The sequence below is a fragment of the Convolutriloba macropyga genome, chromosome 1 (assembly GCF_964194025.1).
Source record: "Convolutriloba macropyga chromosome 1, txConMacr16.3, whole genome shotgun sequence".
In the NCBI taxonomy this organism is placed as follows: Eukaryota; Metazoa; Xenacoelomorpha; order Acoela; family Convolutidae; genus Convolutriloba; species Convolutriloba macropyga.
The window spans coordinates 66,198,893-66,205,420 of NC_134468.1; positions in this window are offsets into that span (position 1 = coordinate 66,198,893).

Consider the following 6,528-nt stretch of genomic DNA (forward strand, 5'->3'; position numbering starts at 1 on the left):
GCCAGTGAACTATGGGTTTTGCCTGTTGATAAAATATTACCGATCATCTTTAATTTTAGCAAACAAAATCCAACCGATCTCTTTTTGGCTGTTCAGTGAACTGACTACCTTTCTCATAGCAGTATTTTTTGAACTGAAACAATTACATCTTATCCAATTCTTTCCATTTTGTTTCAATCCCAATGCCAGTAAACCTCCTGTTTGCTTTTTTTACTGTATTCGAAATATAGTTTTTCAGGGCCTACTTTGAGGATTTTTTGCCAACAACATCCATTAACTCTGGTAAACACTTTAGGAAAAGTTATTTTTTGACCCGATTTGCTGCTGAAAAAAAAATGTGCAAGTGGTTAAGCAATTTGTCCAATGTCAACTGTTAAAGCTCCAAAGCCGCTTTCGCTCTATTGTGGAGGCAGTGAAAAGGCTCGATTGTTGTAATACAATGTCATTGCTTTACTAACCACATTTTCTCAACGTTGCCAAAACAAACTCTTTCAGGTTGTTCATGTTTGGTGATCTCTGTAAAGGCTAATGCTCTCTCCTAAGCTTATTTTATTTTCAGTTGCTCAACTCTTGTCAAACAGTCAGCTGCCGCAAGAAGATATTTTCAACCACATTTTTTTTTGCAGTTTATCAACATACACCAGAACTACGGACAAGAATTCATTTATGTACTTGACAACAAATTTGATCCAGGGAAATTAGAGGCGGAGTGAAGGGTATTTAGAGTACCACGGTTTCGATTCGAGACAAACTTTAAACTTTTGCATTGAAAATTTACTTAATTTCTACAATCATTTTGCGTTTTGAAAGGCGACTGGTCACTTTAATACTGCTGCTTGAGTTTCCCAATATCCAATATAGAAAACCCAGTCTTTTCAACGTGTCTGTTTGTCTGTCTTTTTAAATTTTTTTGATTCTCGGCTTTCCATTTCTTTACTCCGATCTTCTTCCTTCCTTCTTTTTGTCGCCGTAGCTTTTTGATTTAAAGTTAGTTGTTGTGATACGGTTTTTAATTCTTCTTCACTGTAAAACCCATCCAAAACTGTTTTTCGCTTGAGTGTTTTAAACAAGGTTGCCTGATTCATCAAGTTCAGTCAAAAATATGGAATACTTGGGCAAGTCATTTTTGTAGGTTGTTGTAAATTGTACAAAATCTTGTTAACTCTACTACTTGAGGTTCATCGTCAATCTGGAGAAGAACAGTCTTTGCACTAATAGATACACTATTTAAGTTGAAACTTTTATCTAAGATAATTGTTTTTTTTTAGTTTTTTATCATACACTAACTACAGTCTTAACTCTATTGAGTTAAATGCATATTCGGGTTTTTCACTATTAACTCTATTTTACAGCTATCACTAAAAACGATTCGGTTTCTTACATCCCCTGGATCACTTGTTCCATTGCCAATACTCGTTGTTTTCTTGATCAACCTATCAGTGTTTAGTGTCTGCGTCTTTTACTTTTTAGCATCGTTTTTTTTTCAAGTTTTAAATTAGCTCTTTGCAGGAGTTCTAACTAAATTTCTGCTGGCTGATATTTTGGATTAACAATAAATTGTTCGATGGTTGGTTTTTTGAATTGAACATTCTTTCGGGGATCAAAACAAATTCTTCTGAATTTATTATTTGGCTTTTATATAAAGGAAGTACAAGAATCTCAATGCTCGAATGAATTCCGATTTTGTTTTAGAACTTTTTGAGTTTTCTTCAGACTGGTTTCCTTCGATACAAATTCTTGAAAAGATTGCTCTGGGACAGCTCAAGTCTCTGCTTTAGCATACAAAAGTCTTTATCTTTCGTGTGTCAAACGATCTACAGCCGATTTGGGGGAATATAGATAATAAATTGTTGGACCTGGTTGTACAATGTTTGAATAAAAACACAAGGTGTCTGAAAATTTTAGAACTAAGTTAATGAGAAAATGTTCAAAAGAATATTTTGTTGCGGTTTTATAGCTTTCGTTCATCAATTTTTTTTGTTTGACTGTTTGCCGACAATGGTGATCTGCTGTACGTCTCTATTTGATTTGAACAAAATGATGGGTTGTGCCGAACATGAATCACACTAATATTTCTAGGGAATCCGGCAGTTTTAAGTTTTGAAAACTTTGTCATTTAAAGCATCTCCACAAGATTGGTCAAGCACAAGCAGACGATCTTTCAGCTGAGACTTGAAATCGAATCCAAACATTTCAGTAAAGTACTGTTCACTCTATTGTTCTAATATCGGTTACTCATGTTGATATAAGTAGTAAATAGAACTACAAATTGGACAGAAAGTGTTTCTCAAAAATATTTGGAACATAAGTTCTGTTTTTTACGACACGACGGACCACAAACAGTAACAAAAAGTCTTTCGAACTGTAAAAGTGTGACCTAGTGTATGTGGTAAAACAAATCTATTGAAAACTCTAAACAAAAATAACAAAACAATTGATCAATACATATCATTGGACCTACTGGTGACTCAAATGAATATATTGATGGAGTTAATGAAGATGCTGATGTTAAATTTAATAAAAAAGATAAAAGTAATAGCCCAGCGTGATAAATTATCTAAAAATATAATAAAGCTTATGACGTTTGATGATGTACCATCTAAGCATCCATTTTTTTTTACCTCAGTAGAGCTCGGCATATCAACTGTGATGTGGCATTTCGTAAACAAAAATTAATTTTATTAGATAGAGAAACTGTTAGAGAGAATTGTACTACGTTTATATTGTTTGAATAAAGAGGTAACTCGGTGATTTATATATGTAACAGTTTGTTTAATATACACGAGATATCATTTACAAATTATAATGGTTTTTGTTATGAAATTTGGAAAACATTTAAAAAAAACTGTATTAGTGGTTAACTTAGAGATAATGTCACTGAGAGGATTGAGTTGGATTGATTCATGAGTCAAACCCTTGGCTTAGACACGGGCAGTGCCCGTTCGCAGTTCTGCAAAATAGTGATCTATGAGACAAGCTCTGCCTGTGATTAACCAACAAACTTAATTCATGGTTGACTCAGTAGTTTCACTAGTATTATAGTAGTAACTTTGCTGGTTACTTCAGGGATATAGTATAACCTTATGCGTCACCATTAAAATCAATTGATCTTTCGTGTACAACACTTAATGCAATGTTCTTGCTTTTCTTAATTTTCTATTGCGAAAGTTTTTGTTGGCGCAAAAAATGTCGTATAAACCAGTAGTTCACTTGAATTGATTTTGTATAAAATATAAAAGTTCTTGTCACTTATCTTTAAAAACAGAAATAATAATACATTGAATATGAATTAATTAAAATCCTTCATCAGCTGCATATTTACATGTTGTGTAATTTTGTTTCCTAATTGCTAGTAACCATGCTAATGAAATATCAATATCGAAGTCAACTTCCCCTTTTCAGCTTCCATCCTACATTTCACTGTATTCCTATCAGCTTCAATCAGAACATTATCATCAGTTTGTTCTCATATTAACTGGGCTATTTCAGATTATTCATATGCTCCGGGTGTTACTTCCTCGGCAGACCACACAGTCGGTGTTTCTTTTGTTGATTCCAGTTTTTCTGATATTTTTTTTGTTCATTTTTGTTTTTCCTTTCAGTTATATTGAAAACTAAATTATAAACAGATAATCTAATTAAACCCAACTTTGAACATTTGACTAAAGGTTCATTATTGTTAAATCTCTCTTGGTTTTTTTTTTCTAAAATTAGGTGTAGGTTCATCTTTAGTATTAATTAAATCTTTAGTGATCTTTTGTAGTTACTATAATTTTAAATTGTTAGTCATTTTCAATCTTTTAAAACATAATTTTAATATATATACAAAATATGCTTACAAAACTGACATACACAAAAGTAGGATCATACAAAAACCAACTAATCTAGCATCTATGAATAAAGTTAGTACTAATATCAGAATCATTCTCAATAGAGAAGAGAATCATTTGAACACAAGTGATTCTCATATTGAGATTGAATTTGATGTAAATGATAATGCTGCAGCTGAAATTGCAAATAATGCTAATAGGGGATTGGTCAATTATTGTGTGGTGACGTTGTTCAGTTCATTTAAAATTTAAACTAGTGGAGCTGAAACGACACTGATAATATAAATAATTGTTATCTTAATCTTTTGATGTAAAAATTCTGTACTGGTATTGATGATGAATTTGAGAGTGGTTTCGTTAGAGATCAAGGTGAAAGAGATAGTCAACTTAAAAGAGACCATGTAGCAGGACAAGGTAGTCATACGTAAATGATGGTAAAGATGAGTGATGTTCGTGGTTTTGTTATTGATTTAAAAAAGGTTATATATGGTCTAAGGTTCAATTTAATACTAAAGAGAAAAGTTAAAAATATAGCATTATGTAGAATCAAAGATGGTGCAAGTGCAGTAGCTGCTGATGGTGATATAGTAATCAATGATATATCTTGACGTTTAACTTCAATATATGCTATTATCGATAATAGAACTTTTTACAGAGAAGATTAAACACAAAAAAAGTTATATTGATTTTAGTTGTAGTGAAAGAAAGAGAATACAACTATAAAAACTTAACCAAAGCTACTAGTTTCTTGATTGATCGTGGTATGAAGTGTGCTATGTTAACGATCAGGGACATGCCAGTACATTTATCATATTGACTCTTACTGGATGTTTTTGCAAGAAACATGATTCTATAAAAACATAACCAAAGCTACTAATTTCCTGATTGATCGTGGTATGGAGTGTGCTATGTTAAAGATCAGGGACATGCCAGGACATTTATTTTAATGACTCTTACTGGATGTTTTTGCAAGATTGGCAGTGAGTTTTATCCTGAAGATAGAATGAAAATTGTTTATAGTTATAATAATGCTAATGAAGCGTTCAAATAGATAATAACTTTGAATAAAGATAATAGTGGGTGACTTGATCATTTTAACCCATATATAAATCATGGAACATTTAAAAGCAGTTAATTAAAATTTGCATTTGAGACTAGATATAAAAATGACCATATTTAATTACAACCAGTTCAATTAATTTTAATTTTGCTGCAACTGTTATTGAAATTTTCTGCCATGCCTTAATTTTAACTAGAAAGATCATCAGATGGCAGTGATATGGCTTCAAACCTATTTCTTTTTCTATCTATTCCGTTTTCTTTTTCTAGGTTGTTCAGTTCTATAGAGTTTCTAGTTTGCATGTTTTGATTAATCCAAAAAAACTTCATCCCTCAACTTTATTCAAGTTTTAGAATCAGTTTTCATTTAAATCTGATCAGAACGTTTCCACCGATCTGAAGTTTTTTTAAACCAAATGCCCATTATAGTTTGTTCAACATATGCTACTCACAGCAGGGATAATCGTTTTTAAGAACTGTCAATTTTGTTTCTGAATTACTTCGTATCATGGTTTTCACTAAGTCAGGGCACGTATTAGGGAAGGTTTTCTGAACCTTCCGTCTGTAAAACAGTTTTACTTGGCTCAACGAATTGACCACTATGCCAGTGATACAAGAAGTTTTAGTTCATATTGATTTTATTACTCTTATACTTCTTGCAAAGAGATATTTACATGCCTTCCATTCGACCACTTAGAGTTTGATTCTAATAAAAACCAGCACTCCAAGAACCTCGCCAATGCATGGCTAAATGCTTTTCTGTTTATCAGTGTTTTCATAAATTTTATCTTAATACAAGGGAGCCACTTTTGCAATTTTTATGTTGTTGGGAAAAACACTTAACTCAGAGGCATGGACTGAAAGTGCTAGCAATAAGAACGCTTATGACTGGTGCTGCTAGTCTAAAAATTTTGACATGATGCCATTATTACACATTTAAAATCTTTGTTTTGAGGCTATAAATTACTGTGAATACTTTTTATTTAGTTGTCTCATCTACAACACGAGTTTTCTGGAGATCAAGAAAATGCTAATCAGGCTCCCCGGCTTTTGGAGGTGCAAAATTTTGTCCGACAGATACAAAAAAAACCGTTGAGTTTGTGTGCTTTTTCAACACACCTTTGCATTTTTTGTCTGCTTGCTTTAAGATTTTTCCTTTCCATATTTAATTTTGGTAGTCAAAACCGTTCTCTTTTAGTAGATTTGGTTTGTTTTCATTGCTGGGTTTTGCTACCATTTTTTAAATGGTCGTTTAAATTTTTAAATTTTACCTTTTAGGTGATTTCTGCAAAATTTTTTGAATTTTGAGCTTAATAGGAAACAGCAATCCTGTGAAGTATAACATTCAATTCATTTAAATCCTTAAAGGCTCCTGTCGAATTTTTTCTTTCGGATGACATTTCTGCTACACCTTAAAAATCATAATTGTCACTGATTGAGCATTCTAATGTTTCTGAAAAGACTTTTAGGAAGATTTTTGCAATCAATAATGATCAAGTCTGGTTGAGCTACTACCCAACACACGCATGGGAGCGAGATTCCCAGGTTGAGGTCCCAGATGGAAAGCGGTATGCCCAGACCGTCCCAGACGGAAAGTGTCTATGTCCAGACTTTCGTGAGCTCAAAACAAATGGTTTTA